The sequence below is a fragment of the Falco punctatus genome, assembly GCF_963210335.1.
Source record: "Falco punctatus genome assembly, chromosome: 6".
Taxonomy (NCBI): domain Eukaryota; kingdom Metazoa; phylum Chordata; class Aves; order Falconiformes; family Falconidae; genus Falco; species Falco punctatus.
Window position 1 is genome coordinate 52381629 of NC_137585.1, and position 20073 is coordinate 52401701.

Below are 20073 nucleotides of genomic sequence, written 5' to 3' on the forward strand. Positions count from 1 at the left end.
GACTGAACTCATGCTAGCTAAGAGCACTACCCTTCCGAAAGTGCTGCCTGAGACCTTGTGCTATGAGGAGATACAGAGACTGCACCACCTAGCTCTGGAAAAGAGTAGCTGGGATTTGAGAAGATCGTGCAGGGGTTAGCAGAAGATAATGGAAAAATAGACTTCAGTTGCCCTAAACCTGTGCTTGCTCCTACACGGAAAACAAGATTTCAGTGACAAAGTCCTGGAGGAGGGCTCTTCCTGCCCCACCATGGGGAGGCCGAGGGGCTCTTCATCTGCCGATATATTTGTTAGGTGTGACAAAGGGGACAGTGACATGCTCTGGCATGACAACTGTATTGCTTATGTGCAGCCGTAAAGGGACTGAAGGATGTTTTGAAGATATACATGTGTATAGAGAAATTAATCAATGTTTATAAACATAGAAAAAGATTTTGGCTAGGTATTTCTAATAAATCTGGAATTGTTTTAACAGGTTTACATTGTTATTCATATTATAAGGGGAAAAGAACTTAGATGTAAAACGATTTAGACAAAACTGTCATTCATGGGTCTAAGGTTCAACCATTCATCTAACAGACAGCTACAACAGACACTATACCAAAGGACAAATGCGCGGTGCTGCCCCTGGGAAGGAGACACCCCTGCAGCAGCCCAGGCTGGGAGCTGCTCTCCGGGGCCCTGGTGGGCAGCTGAGCATGGGGCAGCCCTGTGCCCTGGCAGCAAGCATGGCCAGCAGCCTCCTGGGCTGCACAAACAGTGGCACAGCCAGCAGGTTGAGGGATGTGACTTATCAGACCACATCTAGAATACTGGATCCAGTTATCTCATGCTCTAACCCTGCACAAGAAGGACCTCAATAAGCTGGACGGAGTTATGTAGAAGAGGCCCAGGCTGGTTAGGAACTGAAGCACTTGCACTGTGAGGAGAGGATAACTGTACACGAATGGAGAAATATCCATACATGAAATGTTCCCACCTCAGCCCATGTTCATGTTACACAGTTTTATTGGCATAGCCTGTGGAGGAAGTCCCTCTACTCACTCTTTCCCATGTCACACCTGTTTGCTCTAATGATGACCAAAGCCATTTCTGCTTAGCTGAGTTGCAGGTTACCTACTGGTTATCTAGATTTGTGAAGGCCATGAAAAGTTTATTTTTGATTAAAAACAAACTACACTGTTACAGCACTAGCCGGCTGCAACAAGGCTTTTACCATTGGTCGGATGCTACTGTCCGTGCTGTTTCTTCATCCTTTTCAGGCAAGTCCACTCTGCATCTTGCCTCTCCTACATCCGGGGCTCTCTCTCTCTCCCTCTCTCTCTCTCTCTCTCTCTCTCTCTCAACGGGGCACCAGTTCTCACAGCACTATCAAAACCAGCTGGCTGCAACACTAGACCTTTAACCTTTAACAGAAAACTGCTGATCTGAAGCAACACAATTTTCCTTTGAGCTATTTTCCTTCCAGAGGCTGTGGTCAGCTTACAGACTGACAGGTCCTCTGACTGGGACTTCTGGCTCCTCTTGGCTTTAAGCAAAATCATCCCTTAACCTGCCCGTGTGTTGCATTCTTATTTCAAAAGCAATGACAACCCGTACAACTAAGCTTTCAAGTTTTGCCACCCCTGTGAAAGCGGCACAGAGGAGGCTAAAATAATTCGAAGGGGAGAAGACAACTGAATGAGATATCTCTTAGCTGCAAGGTCTAATTACTGAATTCTTGCATGATCTGCTCAGTTTTGGAAAGAAATTTCTTAGTTCCTGCTTTCAGTCAAAAAACCTCAGATTGACTTACTTCAGTCAAAACAGTTGAAATCTCAGCCTGTCTCTGACCACAGCCTGATATAACCCATTTCTGTCCCTCCCTGTGTGGTGGGGGTGTCCCTCTGCTGTGTGCCCGGTGCTCTGGCAGTGCTGTGCTCAGAGCCTTGACCTCCATGGGAAGGACCCCAGGCCTGGTGGCTCCCTGCTACCACTTTCCTTTCTATAAAGAGGTGATAAAGGACAATGTAGTCCTGTCCAGCAGTCCAGAGAGGCTGCATCTGATTCCTCCGCCATCTTCAGTCTGCTCACTAGGTGACCGCAAGGCAGATTTGCTGACTTGTCCTTGCTTGCAGCCCCAGGGGACAGCTTTGTTGAACTGCTGCATGCAGAGGTACCCAGCTGCAACCAGACCTTCTCTTTGAGGCCTGAGTGCCTCAAGGAATGCACCATTATCACCATGATGTGTAATCTGCCAGGACTTGTGACCTGTTCTGGTTATAGACCAAAGCCATGCTACTCCTGAAAGACAGCAGCCTTCAGCATTTTATGGGTACAGACCCCAAAGTTTGTATCAGAAGAACAAACCAGAAAAATTACTAGACGTGGAATAACACATCTATGTCTAATTAGTAATGAACTTTACTGAATTTTTAAATAACTTGGTACTTTTTGATTATTAGTACTCCATATTCTACAGGTATTCAGAGGCTGTGGTTTGCCTATTAATACTTTTCTGCTGTCAAGCCAGCAATAAAAGCCATTAGTTTCATATTATGATCTACTTCTATAAAATCTGTATTGAAGCTGAATGATCTTGTAATGAGCTGGTACTGCTGCACCCTTTGGTGAAGCATTGTGCATTACCTACATCACTTAAATCTAATGTGCCTCATAGTCTTAGCAGCCCTAATCAGACTGTGAGGTGATGCAGCTGATAGGTTTGCATTCTGAATGGATATTTAAGAAACAAAATTACCACCAAATAAGTTTTTGGAGAATTAGGGTTTCTGAAGGAAAATGTAAGGAATGGACAGCTAGATGCCATTTTAGAAGTGCACACTTTCTAATTCTAAGCACTTTTTGTGCGGGCCAGTATGGAAATTTAGAGTTTTTTATTTTTCAGGCTCCAGAATGAGAAAAGAATTGCTAAGTTTCTTGTCAATACTACCAAGACTGGTGGAAGACAGCACACAATGCACTTTGATTTCACTGAGCCTAAAACAAACTCTTACACATGACAGATCTTAAAAAAAACAGTGCTAGGAAGGACCCCTCTGGAGATCATCTCTTTAGTTACTAGCATATGAAAGAAGAGGTCAAGTTTATTCTTGTGGCTCTAAAACTAACAGTTTTATTAGAGGGAAAGGCAACATTAAAATTGTTCAGACATTTACAGTACTAGTCAGATGGATGTATGCAATCTTCTGTGGTACGGCAGTTCAGCAAACATCACTGAGGTACTGGTTTAAAGGAACCCTATCTCCATACTCAAGCACTTGTGGCTGGCGCACAAGCTGGTGTCCATCGACTCACAAGAATGTATAACTAACTAACACAGTAATTTACTCTGTGTCCAAAAGGACTGAATGATGCATTATTTTATCTAAGTTACTTTCTTCCAGTTTTTCATTATGCTTTAGATATCACGTCATAGCCATAGTTTTCTGTCTTCTTTTACCTTGCCAGGCTGCAACATCACAGAGCTGGAGGAGGCTTGGATCTGACTTGGCAAGCAAGTGGTCAGTCCCTTCCTTTCCTCAGCGGTTCTGCCAAGCCCTGTTCTGCCCTCTGTGCAAGGCCACGGTGATGTTTTTGAGGGTGATCCAAGCCCTCCTCGTGTCTTAAATTTATTTTGCCAATGATGCAGTGAGAAGATCAAAAGTCCTTGGACCCCCTTCCCATCAGTAACTGAAACTGCTGAAAATCCCATCTCATTTTCCTCAGTTCTGAGCTGAGGTGCTCCACAGTCACTTGATGCAAACAAGTCAATGCTTACATGCCAGTTAATCCATCCTGGGTGGAAAACACTGCCTTTTCTGTGTGCTGTGCTCTAGTACCCATTTGCATGTGCAGCGAAGATTGCTATGGCTGCATTCTATATTTCTGAGCATGCAGAACGGCTCCTCCGAGGTGGGGTTTTCTTGTGTAAATTTTCCTGGCCCTCTGAAGATGCGGAAGGATTTGCAATACTCATGGGGCTAAGTATGTCTCATCCTTCTTTATGCCCTTCCTACTTCATACTTCTTATATGAAGTGCCTTCAATTTTTGCTATTTGAATTTTAGCTTGTAATCTTTACTGGACTAGACAATGTAGTTAAAACGTCCCTGTAGCTGAGTTAAGGGTTGCTGTATAGTGACAACATATGACCAAGAGGCAGTGCTTCAGTTGTATGCCAATTAAATTTTACAGTGACTGCAGGGTCACAGAAACCAGTTTTCTTTCAAAAATGAAGCCAAGACTAGCATAGCATGGGTAACATATATTCATTTTTTATATCCACAATGATTAATACAAAATTAGTACAAAGTAAAGAAACAGAATGAAATTTGTAATAACACAAGAAACAAGAATGACACTGTCAGGGGTTGTCTCCTTTGACACCACTTAGTGTTTTGGTTTACACTGGTGTTTCATAGCAAATGTCTTACCCATGGCAAAGACACAGATACTGTGTTAAAGGAACGACCTCTCAGTTCTGTGTTCTGTCCCAGAAGGGTGGAAGAGTGCCTGACACCATGTGAGCTTCAAAATAAAGGTAATAACACTAACACACATAAGTGTTATCAGTGTGGAGCTGTGATTACATAGCACTGCTGAATCTGGGATGAACAATTGCTCTGCTTTTGATTCTTACAGGTACAACTAAACAAGCAAGCAAGCAAAGAGGTGAGTTGCAATTTGATTCTTCTTTTTCCTGTCTCCTTGAATGACATAGTATCAAAGAGTGATCTGTTTGTGTGGCATTGCTGAGATTCCCTCCTTTCTTTTTTTCAGGAGAAATAGGACTTGGTAATAGCAATAGGTATGCCAAAAAGGAGGTGAGGGAGCAGATGTGCAGAGCAAATCAATGGGCAAAAATCTCCCCCTTGGGCTACTAAACATATTGTATATGAACTCTGCATAAGAGCTCTGTATCCCTTGGCTCTCTGATAGCAATTATGATCAACCTGCAACCAAGCAGCTTAAAAGACTGCTCAGCAGCTGCATTTGCTCAGAGTTCCCAGAGGCAGCTGTGAGTCAGTGGAAACAAACCCAGACTGTGTGACTTTGCACAGCCTTCTGCTCACAATTACAATCAAGATGGATGGGAGACACTTCTGACATATTTCCCCCCCCACACACAAGGACCCTCTGGAGACCACACATGCACCGCTGCAATTACACTACAGCACGTCAATAGCAGGAGAGAAGACAGTGGTTAATGAACGATCCAAGATTACCACCAGTCAATGTAGTACCTTTTAAAAAAAGATGCAGGACTAAGTCTGGAATTGTCTGAAAAATATTGTCCAGAAGGCTCTATTTCCACATAAATGTCCCCTTTTCACCTCTTTTCCCTTACATCCCAGACAAAATGTGTGCTACAAATGTCTGTGTGTCTCCATATTTAACTCCAACACCAAACACAATGACCATAAAAGGAAGTTAACACCAAACAATGTAGTAATGCAACTAAGATTTGCATGTAACTTTAGATTGCACTACCAATATGTGTAAACAGCAGCCACAGGACTGACTGCAGTACCCTGGCATAGGTATAATGCTAGTTTGAACCAGGCCGAGTAGCCACAGCAGGCTGGCAGGCTTGTTTAGTCAGCTTATGTTGTAGTGTTGTCCTCTAAGTTTTGCACTGCTGCTACTGGGCTGGCATCATGACCAGGAGCTAGGCGGGTAAAGGCCAATGTGGGTCAAGATTAACATAGCAATGCTGATTTAGGGCAAGTGAGATTCTGACCTCTAAGTCTCTTTGTCTTGTCACACTGGTACAAACAGAAATTAAGATATGTTTTATCAAATTAGCATCCACAGGAAAAGAACTGGACTTGCAGTGTCTGTGTCTTGTCACACTACTTTTGAACAAGAGTTCAGCAGGCAGTGGAACCAGTTTCCAGTGGAAATCAAGTCCAGCATCAACTACCATTGCTCCATCCTATCTTATCCTCTCTACATAGCTCAGACCTGGGTCCCTTGTCCAAGGACTGCAGTGCAGTGTACATCTGACAGCTCCACCACTCACCATGTCCATTTAAGGTCTGCTTTCCATCCTGGTGTGTATGCTTTCCTGTCATGAAGTAAATATGTCCAGGCTCAGCGAAACTCAGCTGTTACGGGGGACTGAAGAACAACCGGAGAAGTGGTCCAGCTGTTACAGATTTTGTCCTGGATGTACTTCATGACAGTAAGGACATCAGGGAATAAGGCATCTGTAGCCCACACAGATGAGGGAGAAGCAAAGGACACTAAAAAGATCTATGATGAGAGAAGTTCCACCTGATCATGTTTTCCCAACACAGCATGACTCCAGAGGAAAATGAGTGTGGGGTTCATGTGCCAACATGGGGCAAAAAAAATGTGCCGAATTACTCGGGTATGGGCTGGTCACCCTGTGTTGCCCTAATAATCCCCTCCAGGACTATAGTACAGCAACAGTGTGTGCCAGTGATCAGTACAGTTTTCAAGATACCATAAACTGTCCCACAGCTACTAATGACACCAGAGCTACATCACATGGGGACCACAGTGATGCTGGCTTGAAGAGTTCCTGCCTGCCCTCTCCATGACAACCCAAAGCTGGGTTCTGGCTTGCTACCCGAGGCCATGGTGCACCATATTTTCAGCTGCATCATTTGTTGGCTACCTTGTTCCATGGGGTTTCTACTGGGACAATTCCCTTCGGTTAGCTGGATAAGCTGCCCAACAGCAGTGCTGTGTCCACATGCTAATATTGCCAGAAAGTGGATTTCAGCGAAGACAACTAACTGTTATGGGTGACTTTGGGAAGACAGTGTAGGGGTAAAATTAATCATTCTTAGTGCAGATAGACAATCACTGCTGGCAGCAAAAGTGCTGCTGAACTTGCTGCAGTGCAATTGCTCAGGCCTGCCAGAGTCAAGGATCCCCGGTAAGACTCAGTACGTGACTTCAAATGAGTCAGCAGGACTGCAGCCGCTGGAAGGCTGTGATGGCAGGGCCTGCAGTCAGACCTGGGATGGCTTTCATTTTGCTGCTGCTGAAAGCAACTGAAGTAGTGGACCATAAGCTTCCAGCCAGACTGGAAATCTTGCAGGATGCTGTATGCATAGGCCACACAGCTAGCCTGGCTAGTAGCATTGCTACAGGCACCTGAATGGATGAGAACGGTCTGTTTGTGCTGCAGTCACATATCAATCTAATGGCAGAGAGGCTTACCCCTAAATCTGCCTATGCTCCAGATCACAAATGCATCTTTTCTTTCCTGGTCTTTTTGGTGTCAGTTAGGAGAAATCAGGCTGCCTGGACATTAAATTATTTGAGGCACCCAGAAGGGTGCAGTGTTTATAGTGCGTATGCTCATTAAGTACCCAGCAGCAACCTGTTTTAGTTGAGAGCTTTAGATATTAAACAGCAGCATCCCTAAATAGCTGCCAAAGGGGAGGCTGTTCTTCTCGCCCCTGCAGCGTGTCTGAATTCAGCTTCCGTCTGGTTCGCCCTCCTGCTGGCTTCTCCGCTTTTGCAGTCTCAGCTGGGCAGTGGCCCGGTTTCCATGGCAAGAAGAGAGAGCTCCTCTGCAGTCTAGCCTGGAAAATCTAGTCTGGAAATTCAGATGGATGGGCTGTATAAACTGCTGTCCTAGTATTACTGCATTGGATAATTACTGCTAATGCATGTCTTCCTATAGCACAGTGACACCTACAGTCCATGTTTAAAATGAGGATAATATTTTACTAAAGTCATATTGTTATGCACTTTAGGTCTATTCTGCTTAAAAAGAAATGCTGGCATTGCCTGTGATAGGTATGTATGCCCGTGCTGTCTTGCAAGGTGCTGCCAACAGTGTGTACTCGGGTTCTGGATGAGCTGCAGCCTAAAAGCTCCATCCTGAGCCTGTCTTGCGATTATGCTATCCACAACAAACACGCGAGGCCTCTGCAGGCCTGACTCAAGCAGGCCCTTCTCTTCTGTGTGAATGCACTAATGCTTAGCTCTTGTTACTCTCTGTAACGTGTCTCAGGCATTTAGCCATCACTTCCACCCCCTGCTCTTTGGACATTTTGTCCTGTAGTGCTTACAGGTTGTTGACTGAGGCAGCCCAATTAGATGTATTTTCCTGGGATGCTTCCCTATTCCAAGGCAACTTTTTTCCTTCCAGTGCTCCTGGAAGCACAACCCCTCTTTGCATATCTTCCTGTACAAACTTTTCCTCCCCTCTTTCATCCATCTGAACTTAACTTCTTGTCTTGTTTATTAAGCCTTAACCTGTCAGGCTGAGCTTTTCCCCATGTTGTTCTGAGCCATCTGTCATGCTTTTTGCTGTATAAATGCAAAATCAGATCAAAATGTCATCTATGTAAACTTGAGCTGTTTAAATACAGAGAAATCTTGTGGTTTTGGGTGAAACACCTGGAGCTGAACCAGCTCAGACCGTGGCCTGCGGCACAGACAGTGGCTACATCAAAACAGATGTGGGAGATATTTGAAGACCTTTGGTCTGGGTGCACTTTCCAGCTTTGTTCTTACCTCATATCAAATTGAGGACCTAGGAGAGTCAACATTTTCCTCTCTGCCTTCCATAGCTTCGTTTCTCGCAGGTCTCCAGTCTTAACAGCAGGGAAATAGATAGAGGGATCAGGAATTTCCACAGACTGCATTTGCTATTCGAGACGCAGACAGTGTCTCCCAAAGGAGGTGCAGTAAGAAAACAAGTATGATCTATTATTTTCTTAACCCACCTGTTAAATCCATGCTGATGCCTTAGGCATGGAAAAAACATGGACATTGATCATCTGTCCTGGAATTCCTGTCTTTGTTGAAAGCTGAAAATGTTCCCTTTTTGTGTATTTGATCAGGCCTAATTCCAGTAATTGACTAGGCAGAGTTTAGATGCTTTTGTCCAAAATCTGTAATGCTGCTGCTCAGCTGCTGCCTGGCTTCTTGGGGTAAGTAATTTCCAAGAGCACCTTACGTTTTGTCTGGACAGCCTAGAATAAAACCTTTGTGCGTTTCTGAATTATCTTCCTGAATGGTCTGAACAATTTGACATCTAAGTAAAATCTAAGCTCAATCAGGAGCCAGAAAGTAGGTGCTCCTCTGCCTCTGTTTTTGACATGCTTAGTCCTGCTGCAGTTCTCAAAATGCATTGAAAGAAATTGCCAAGAATGGGCTTAATGCTCCATGAAGTTGTAGATGTCTTCTTTTAAAACAATGAATTAGCCTGGATGCCTATCAAAGATGGGAGATACTGTGGGCATTCAACTTTTTGGGCTACCCAAGGTAGCTACCTTAGCTATAAACCAGAGTACTCAGCAGCCTTTGTTCAGTTCTTTGGTCAGCAAAGGAGTTCCCTTTGGGTGGCAATTCACTTAAGACAGTGTAAATATCCCTCCTCTTTTCCTCCATGCTGTGATATCCCAAAGCAAGGATCTCTGCAGCTTGCCTTAAAGCTTCAGGGTGCGGAGCACTTGCTGGGAGATGCAAACAGTCTTTTCCAGACCTATTCTAGGGAGAGCTTTGCTGCACTCTACAAGGCATTACAGACTCTTCCTTAGCCTGGTTAGTCATGTCCTCTTTTCCAGCTCTTCCCTTTGGAGGGAATGAGAACTTCTGATCCATTCTAAACCAGTTATGGGGTGCTTTTGTTTTCTATGGCATTCCAATGATTCACACTTCTTAAGATATGAACGTTTCACTGATCTTTCAGTGTTAAAATGACTGGTCCTTGTGCTATGCTGCCTTGAACATGTTAAATGAACACATGGTTCATTTGCTTTCAGTGCATTGACACATTACTCTGCTTTCAGCTCTTGTTGGTTAGGGTCCGATCTTAGGGAGACTTCAGCAGTCTTACTGTTTGGATCTTCTTCTCCATGCTATGCATGTTGAAATGATATTTACATCTCTTGCAAAGCTGATAATTCATTCCGGTTCTTGCATCACCTTCCAACATCTCTGTCTTGACTTGCAGAGCTTGTTGTAGAACATCTGCTCTTGTGGACTGTGATTTTGAGACGGAGGGATTTTTCCTCTCTCTCTCTCTCTTTTTTTTTTTTTTTTTTTTTTTTTTTACTTGGGTTTATTTTTATGTTCTCTTGGATGGCAAATAAGAAACTTTTGACAAGCCCAGATGTTATTTTTTAAGAACCTGAGGATTTTATCGCTGGGACTTAGTCCCCTTCCAAATGATAAAGTTGGCTTTTTTATCGTGGAACATTTCCAAACTGTGGTTTCAATTTCTTTTTCTGTTTGTGCTTTATATACATGAATGCTTTGTTCTGCTGTGGGAGACACAGCTTCTCCTGCTGCCTTCTGCCACCTCATTCCCATGCAGCACAGTGTGGGCATCTCTTCAGCACTGCCCCCAGCCTCCTGGTGCTGCATGGATCGGAAGTGTGTGGGCTCTTCCTCACCTGCCACATCCAGTCCCTCCTCCCAGAGCACCAGGGCTGCTGCAGCTGCTGGTACTGCTGCAGCTGGTCCATGCTTTGCTGTGTTTTCACTTCTCTTCTGCCTATAAATGTTATTTGTAGTTGGGCCGGGCAAATTACTACATTAACAATTTTGGACAGTGCCAACAGTTTCACTATGCTGTTTTCTTACTTTTAGAAATTAATCAGTGAGAAAAAATGTAGAATATGTTAAGAAGCTTTTAGAGACTTGATATTTGAGGAGTTTCCTAGAACATTAAAATAAGTCCCCCCTTGAAAGGGGGGGGTGGGGCTTTTTTTCCTTCTTTTCTTCAAAGGTTTATGTTCTGCTGTATCACCTGAAACAGCTGTGCCCTGTTGGTCACACCATAAACCATGCTGTACAACTCTCCTTATGGCTGCTCAGAAAGGCATTGAGAATACATCTAGCACGATTTAAGGGATACGGAATTCTTAGTGTAAAAATTGTAAGCAATAATACTTATATTTTTTGCAAAGATCTTCAATATTAATTTTAATAAACACAAAATATGGTGGGGAGGAAAAAAGGAGGTTTAATCACAAGAGATACTTACAGGGTTGTATCACTGGACTGCTTCTGCAAGGTTGTTATAAAGTGTGGTGGATCTTAAATATTTCCAAGAAACCACCTTGTGCAGTCTTTCTTATTATCTGAGTAGTTAAGATTCTGGAGGGAGATGATTTGAGGACAGTCATTCATAAAAATCAATGTACTGCAGAAATTTCAAAGTCCTGAGAAGATGCCTTAAATGCTATAGCTGTTGCAATTTGTTTGTTTAATTACAAATCATACAATATCAAAGGCATGATAAAATAAAGCGGACTGAAGGAGAGCTTTGCTTCATCTGTAAAGGAGAAGAAACATTAAAACCAAAAAGCCAGAAGCCTCCTTAAGCAGAGTAAACATGTTGCTGCAATACAGGAGTCCTGAAAATCCTGGAGGTTATACTCATGCTCTTCACATTCATTTTCATGAATTTGTGCCAGGTGTAGGGTTGGGTGTGATTTGAACCTTGGAGGATAAAATTATCAAAACCTTGGAGGCCACAGGTTTCTAAATAGTGTGAGTACCAGCCATAAAATGGAGTTATTAAAAATTTAGTAAGACAGCCTGCACCTCCCTCTCTGTGGCCTAACTGTGCAAAGCCTCATTGAGGTTAATGTGTGCCATTTGCCTTACAGAGAAGTTGTCCCACTGTCTATGTGATTTTTTCACACTTTAGTTCAAGGATTTGGCAGTAGGAAGTCAGACTATTTCTAGCTGGTGCTATAGAAAAGTTAATCTTTTCTCACCAATAGTATCAGATTAAAACTAACATTTTTGCAGATTCCCCAGCAAAAGCTAGTGGCGTGTGTTCTGGCCTTTATTAGTTTGTACCATTCACTATCATTTCTGTTACTTCCCCAAGGAAATTTTACAGTGAAATACAGCTATTAAAATGTCAATTACATCTTGCTCTTCCTAGAAATCTGCTCAGAGTCGAGAGTGGCAAAGAAGCAGAGAGAAGCTGAGGATGCACAAGCTTGGGTCTGAAACAGTTGCTTGGTCTCTACTGACAGTAGACTATGTATTCTGCAAATTCAGAATTATATGGGAGAATATTAGAGAGAAGAGCCTTGTTCCTAGGTCTCTTAGACCTAAAGATTGTCTTGTCTGACTTGGTGTGGCATGCCAGAGCGTGAAGGAGGATAGCTGCTCCTATTCCAAAGCCTTTGTATGGTAAGGAGGAGACTATGGAGGTTAAGAAATCTGATTAAGGAAGAGTGAATAAAGAAAGGTTGTTCAAATTCTGCATGTAAAATGTTAAGGGAAGTTTTTCAAAGTCAGCAGATGTTGAGGTAAAGCTTACTAAAGGACTGCATGCACCTAAATCACTTCAGAAGACCTGTTTGCAAAAATAACTTTCCAACAGTATGCACACTTTCTTTTTCTTGAAGATAGATACTAACTAATCCTTTGAAACACTTCAATTTTAAAACAGTTATAAACTGTACAATAATATAAAATATATTTTCCATCCCTAAATTCAATATGGCATGATATTTTAATGTAGTTAAGCTTGAAGTATTTTCTTTTTTATTGTCCTTGTGGAACAGCTAATCAGACAGAGGGGGAGAAGGTGAAACAAGTCAAACTGACAGGAGAGGTCAGAAATCTCTGGTTTTATCCAAATAAGACATGATGCACTGATGGTGTTCTACAAAATTCCCCATGATAAACCAGCAGCTCTCATCATACCTTTTTCTCAGAATTTGCTTTATCACTGTTCTAAACTGGACACAGAATCAGTAGGTGGGTTTATGTTTGCTTCATGATAGTTCTCCTTTAGCTTACCTATTTTTTGACTTTTTTTTTCTGTTATCCCATAAGTTCATGAACTTGTCTGTTTAAAGAATCTTACTTGAATGCTGAAAAAGCTGATTGTTTTCTTTGGGGAACTGTAATAAAATGAGAGCCTAGGCTGTTACTTAATATACAGTTCAACCATCATGTTTTGCTCTGTAAATGACAATTTAGACTTAGAAGATGATCTACTGACTTTGCACTCCTACAAACCAATGCAAGCAAGAAATTAGTTACTTCATTCTCTGCAAGAATTGTTTAGGACTGTGAAATGGGTTTTACAATTGTCTTTTTCTTCTGTTCTCACTATCCTTTTAAAAAACATATTTTTGTGAAGCATCGTTTCTCATCTGGAGTTACAAAATATCTAAATATCATTAAATGTTCTGATAGCAGAAAATTAATCGATTTTTTTTTTATTTTAAATTCTGTATTTTTAAAACTAAGGGTTTTTTTTTCAATTTGAACCAAAAGTGTGGTTCAAAAGATCCCTGAAATCTGCTAATAGGTATGTGAAAGGAGTAAGTTGGATTTCAGGAATAAAGCTTGCTATAAAATGTTAATGAAGGGTTTTGGTTTTTTTTTTTTTGTTTTCATATATAAATCTAAATGAAATAAGAATATTTGAACAAGTGCTGAGTTTTTAATTTGCCTCATTTAAAAATTTTCAAAAATATGAGCAAATTTTTAGCTAGTTCTTAAACCTGAAGTTTGGTTTTGGCTTAGTTGAAAGACTGGTGCTCCTGAGAATGCAGCACTGCCAGCCTAATCTGTACAGTTATGACAGCTTCCAGATGAAGGGTATCCACATTCATAAATCATTTTAAATTAAGAAACCAAATCAGCTGTCTCTCATAGTTACTTAAGGTAGGGGGACACGTGTTGTCATGTTATACTTTAGACTTAAATTTTGAATTGAGACAAATTTCTAACTGTGAACAAAAGATATATAGAAAGCAAGTAATCAAACTTTTTATAAGTCATGTTAATTGCAAGGAAGGAGAAGTTACCAAGAGATTAATTTAAGAGCTCTTATGTAAACATGACTAATCACTAATTAATGATTACTTTAAAAATAGTTTATTAATAAAGATGATACATGATGAATGTAAAGCAGAACACTGTCTTATTGATAGGAGGAGTGGAATAGAAGCTGTACAACACAAAGAGAAGACAATTTCCACTGTGATTTTCTGATACAATCTATGATTTCTTTCTCTCTTTCCAGTTGTGCTGATGCTCTGGAGTTTCTTTGTCCTCTTTGGTGGATGTGGATTGTGACAGCAGTGTTGTTTTCCAGCTTTCATCTTCCCAACAACAACAAGGCAGTCAGGCTCCTTTTCTTTTGGAGGTGTTGTTAAAGTTTGCCCTCTTCAGAACTAGAGACTATAATAATTGTAAATCTTTCTAAAAAGTGCTTAATATTTTGTGATAAACCAATATTTTAGTTTCCTCACTAATTAAAATTACAAATAGAAAGTACTACATTTTAGCATAACAGGAAAGATTTTGACAAATCAAAGTAAGCAACTGTTGAACCATATGCAGTCAAGTGCCTGATCTTCTTTTTACACACCCAGTAAAACCTCAAGGATTTACCTGTTGTGTAAGAGATTTTATGTGCAATTTTTCAGAGCATGTCTGCATTTGCTCTAAAGTAACATCTGACCCACTGGTTGAAGTATTTTCTTTCCCTCAGCTGACATGGATATGCACCAAACAAATATAGCCAGAATATTTTGCCAGAGAATTGTTTGTCTTGAGCCATGCTGCTGAAGATTTTGCTTCACAGTAGCTGTAATAACTTTTGAATATCGTGGTGCTGTGATACCATGACTCTCCAACTCTTCACTTTTGTGAAATGAGAGAGCAGAATTTCTCACCAGCCTGGGTTCTTACCCATGACTGCCACAATTTTTTAAGGCAAAAGTGCAAAATTCTGAGGTCAAACAGTTATTACTTCTAACAATACATTTGGTGCCAGCTGTGCAAACTGTTTTGACTTCAATTTTCTCCCAATCAAGTCAGAAAAAAAAAAAAAAAAGTAATGCAGAACTGAAATAGTAGGGCACTTCTGGAACCATAGGTGCAAACTGAAAATTTCCCTATATGAACAAGAGAAACTGATTAGGTCTAGCAGGAGTGAAGATGATTTGTAACTGAAAATAGAAAACGCTTCCAAAAATACTTTAGTAAAAGGTGTCAATTTTACACATATTTGGCCAAATATTGAAAATTCTTTTACCAGCAAAAAATGACAGTGTGATGAATTTTCTTTCTAATATTTGGGTGGAAAAATGAAGATGGGTGATCTGAAAAAGAAACAGAGAACTATGGGTTTGCCTTTCGATGGATTTCTCTGGTAAGGTTGGGCACTTAACCACTAAATTCAAGATGCTCTACAAAAAAATGCTGAGTAAGAGGTAGCTGGCAGGAGTGCACTTTGTTCTTGGGAGCTCAGGGCAAATTTTAGTGTTAAAATACATGTGTGTTTGGGCACAGGTCTTGGGATTAAAACATTGCAGGTGTGTGGTCATAGGCTTGGGGCAACTGTAAGATCAACCTTAACTACAAGTACGATATAGACCAGATGACCAAAATGAACTTGGTATTGAAACATATGTAAAAGTATAGCACCAATACCTAACCTTGCTCTTGCAATCCAAGAGTAGGCTTACAGTGTGCCCACTAAAGATACATAGACACTTGTTTTCCTATCTTTGAAATTTCTAAGGGTCATTTCTAGACAAAAAAAAAGAAATATGACCCTGAAATAAATAGATTATTTTTTTTTTAATTTAGACCAAACAATTTTAAATACTGTGTTTTCCCTAATTCTGTGCTTTTTAGACAGACTCTTTGGCATCTTCAGCATCCATACCAAAATTAAATGCCACTAGGTGAAGATCTTGCTTTGTATCTGTGGACTTCATTTTGAGCTGGAACTCTGAAGCAATGTTTAAAGGGTAGGCATGGCACAACTGGAAAACATCTGTAAAAAAATAAATGAATTGACAGTCTTGTTAATACATGGTGAGATCCAGCTTAATGACTTAGTTTCACACAATAATTTTCCATGCATGTCCAGTTTTAGAAACTTTAACTGACTCAGGTTTCTTCTTGAAGGCTTGCTGAAATAGGTATGACTGCTTAAGACTATTAAGTGTGAATGAAGGTATCAGAGTTTAAGTTCTGAGTTGGGAAAATGGGGGTGTGGAAGGATAAAATAAATTTATTGCAGAGAACTGTATTTGGCTCAGTAAGTGTGGTTAAAGTAAGAAGGTTTTTTCCTGTTAAGTGAAGTTAGGGTTTTCAAGAGCAGGTTTGCTAAAGAAAAGATAGTTGGATTCCCCTTCCCTCTTTGTTATTTTTGACAGTAAGACTTATGTGTTAGTAGGTAATATAACCATGAAGCTTAGCTTTTCCATTCAAATCTAAAGAACAAGCCCTTTCAATTGATTATTTTAAACTCTCTTTCTTCCCCTTCCCTTCCAGACAGATATTTTTGCACTGGTGTGCCAAAAGGACAAGTAGAAAAAACCAGAAGTCTGAATATCGTAAGAAAGCATGACTCACTTGGGCTGAGAATTAGCATCTGAATTTTATTCCTGCTCACATGGTTAGTGAGAGTGAGAAGAGTAAATAACAGTCATTAGGGCTAAAGCATTTTTTTTTGTCACTAATGCAGACATTCCTCAAATCTGAGTAATGAGTCAGTCTATCTCTGCTTGTCTACTCTCGTTTGAACCCAATTGCAGTGTAAGATGACTCAAAAGCAACACCGGCTTCAGAGAATTCATATGATTTAAATACAAGGAAGTAGAACTCTGTTCATACAGTTAGGCAAGAAAGGTGTTTCTGCACTGTCTATAGTAAAGACATGAAGTATGAGATCATATAGCTGTATCCTGTAGCCGGAATGGGTTGACTTGCTGTATCCTTTCTTTTGCTGGAAGCACCATTGCACCATATTTTGAGGAGGAAATGGCTGCAGATACTCACTGAGGGCCACTTCTCTGCTGTGTTCCTTCAGGCACTCCTGAATCAAGGAAAGAAGACCATCTTGGCCCTGCCTTGTTCTCTGCCTGGTTCCCAGCTTGGAGGAGGGTGAGGCTGAGAACGACACAGGAGCTTAGTACCCAAGCAGCCTTTGCGCTGATCACCACAATGCTGGGGTGTTTTAAAGTCACTAGGAAGAATAGAACCCCGTGCTAAAAAAGGTTGTTCAGCAATGGTTCTAGTCTGCTAAGTCTTTGGTTTAAGTTACAGAAATAATGATCTCTGCTGTCCTAATTCCCTCATAGCCTTAACATCTTACTGTCAGTGTTAAACAGTCATTTTGTGTTAAGGCACAAGCTCCTTGAATACCAGTTCTTACACCCGATTTATGCAATATTCTTTTTTGCTGCACAACCCTGTGCTGAATTTCAAGTTAAAAATATTTCACCCATTTATTTTGCACAACTGTGATTTTCCTGCATGAAGATACAGACTTTGTGTGGAAAAAAAAAAAAAAAAAAAAAAAAAAAGGTGATGATTGTTGGGAACATCCTTCTACCTTTCATGTTCTGTGAATGTTCTTTAGTTTCATCCAGAGCACCTCAAAAAATTTCGGCCAGAAAATTTCTCTTGAAGTCTTGATTATTTTAGGTAGCCACCTTTGCCAATGAGTTTTCAGTTTCTGGCCTTTTGCTCAGCACCCTGGAAACCTGTGATCTGAACTGGGAAACACTGCCCATGGCACAGTGTTGGAACCGATGATGAAACTATAAATATTTTCTTGTGCTCCTGGACTTTTACTGAGCTTTTGGTTCTGTTTCTTCGTGACCTGTAAAGTTTGTCCATGCCTTTGTGATAATGGTGGGGGGTGGGGGAGGTCAAAGTTGTCTTTTGGGTCTTTGGTGGTTCTTGTGACAATAACTGTAGATCTTTGTACAGATTTTCAGACAAAGCAGTCATGTTTGAATAAAAGGGGATGTGTTCCAGATCAGCACTTAATATGCACTTTCCAAAAATTATAAAATCTGGATGCCATGTTGAGACTCCATATGACCCAGGTAAGATGCTACCTTACTTATTGTATGTACTTTGCCATGTACTCTGCAAGCCTCAAGAACAAATTCAGTACAGGGCAACATTTACTGGCTTTTAAAAGGAGTCTGATTAATGGCAAACCCTTGTGAATAAACCTTTTTTGATGTCTTTTCTGTCTTGTTTATTAAGATTGCTGCCAAAGTCATTACTGCTGTCCTGACAATAGAATCATAGAATCGTTTAAGTTGGAAAAGGCTTTTAAGATCAAGTCCAACAATTAACCTAGCACTGCCACTACTTTAACCTAGTAAATCCTCCACTAAACCGTGTCCCCAAGCACCACATCTACACAGCTTTTAAATACCTCCAGGGATGGTGACTCAGCCACTTCCCTGGGCAGCCTGTGCCAATGCTTAGCAACCCTTTTGGTGAAGAAATTTTTCTTAATATCCAATGTAAACCTCCCCTGGTACAATGGGAGGCCATTTCCTCTTGTCCTATTGCTTGTTAATTGGGAGAAGAGATCAACCCCCACCTGCTCACAGCCTCCCTTCAGGTAGTTGTAGAGAGTGGTAGGGTACCCCCTGAGCCTCCTTTTCTCTGGACTAAACCCCAGTTCCCTCAGCCGTTCCTCATCAGACTTGTGCTCCAGACCCTTCAGCAGCCTCATTGCCCGTCTCTGGACACGCTCCAGCACCTCAGTGTCTGTCTTGTAGTGAGGGGCCCAAAACTGAACCCAGTATTGGAGGTGCGGCCTCAGCAGGGGGAGAATACTGATGAGGCAGACTGAAGTAAGATTTTAAACAACCACAGGGAAAACTCTTTGATAAGCAAGTCAAGTAATGAAAAAGCATTTTTCAGGCTCCAGGAAAAAGTCAGCAAAAATAATTCAAGATACTGTAGCCTTCAGTTCTAGAAAATGAGGAAAAGTTTATGTTGCCAATCAGAAATATAAAAAGGAGGATAAATGAGACGTACCATTCTCGTTCCTGTCTTAATGAGTTTTTTGCCTTTGTCTAGAAGTTCAACCAACTAGGAATTAGCATGTGGCCCAAATGTGCTCTGATTCACTATAGTAAAGATTATTTTCCTGTTTTCAATAGTGATCTTTAAAATTTACCATTTAGAGGAAAACTAATGATTTTGGGGTTGTTTATGGTTTTTTAATCTTTTTTTTTTTTTTTTTTTTGAGGGGTGGGGTGAGTAGGGTTTGGTGGCCGGATGGCATACCCAAAGTACTTACTCTTTCTTTTGCTATCATTAGCTGTTTGCATTGTGGTGTCAGTGGTGTAGCATTGTGGCACTGTAGGAAGCAGAAAGCTCTTCAGGGATACCCATGGTAACTCACTAGCTGAAAGCAAAAAAGGGTGTATTTTCTGTCTGGTATGAGGTGAATCAGCATTTTCTATATGAAATCCAGTTTGCCTGCTGTATCCTGCAAAGTATTTGAAGAGATGATGAAAGACCAAGAGAGAACATGTTTCCCATGTGATAGCCATATTCCAGCTCTTCTCCCTGAAATCTTTTTCATGTCATATTGTGAGATGCATCTTGTAAAGCTAGAAGTGAAGAACAGGAAGAATAATTGTCATTCTGGCCTAGAAGGCTTTCGCTGCTTTTTGAATGATCCAGTCAGGTAAGCACTGTGTTGTTATCTGTGACTATGATCTTGAGCCTAAAATCTCACTGAGGGGTCAAAAAATTTCCAAAGTAATGATGATGCTTCCTTTGAAACAATAGATCAAACCACTGAAATGGGGTGGGAAGAAGTAGATGAACAAATTCTCATTCATATTTACTTAGCTCAGGGTTTTTCCCAATCAGATTTTGATTCATACCTTCTAGCAAAGATATACCAGCTTCCTATTTCTATGGCACTTCTGATCTCATCCTGCATGATGTACAGTAGCTTCTACTTCTTGCCTTTCCACAAGTGAAATATAAATCTCTCTGTTGAAAATCTGTGCCTTGCAATAGCTGCATGGAGTGCCCTACCAAGCTGTCAGCAGAAAATGCAGAGTTTAACACAGTAGTAACCAAAGCAGTGCAAAACGTTGAATATAGTATGTATTTTAAATGTAATCAGACTTTTCTCCTATTTCTTGAGTGGAGCTTCCTGAACATCTTGGGAGAACGTCCAGGTCTAAAAAGAGTCTGCAGAAAAAAATGGGAACTGGGACACTTTCTTTCTTCAAACTATATTCAACACATTAAACACTCTTCCACTATGAGAGGGTCTGTTATACACCCTGAAGTTCAAACAACTGAGTTCTTTCATAAAAATGTT

The 20073-nt window shown here is 40.9% G+C and overlaps 1 long non-coding RNA gene across 1 annotated transcript in view; it reads left to right on the plus strand.

The window, feature by feature from the left end:
* Positions 1 to 1323: 1323 nt before the first annotated feature.
* Positions 1324 to 20073, plus strand: part of LOC308065818 — a 77493-nt gene continuing 58743 nt past the window's right edge. Inside the window, exon 1 of the long non-coding RNA XR_013928934.1 lies at positions 1324 to 19422. This is a non-coding gene — a long non-coding RNA (uncharacterized lncRNA). The remainder of the gene's footprint in view (positions 19423 to 20073) is intronic.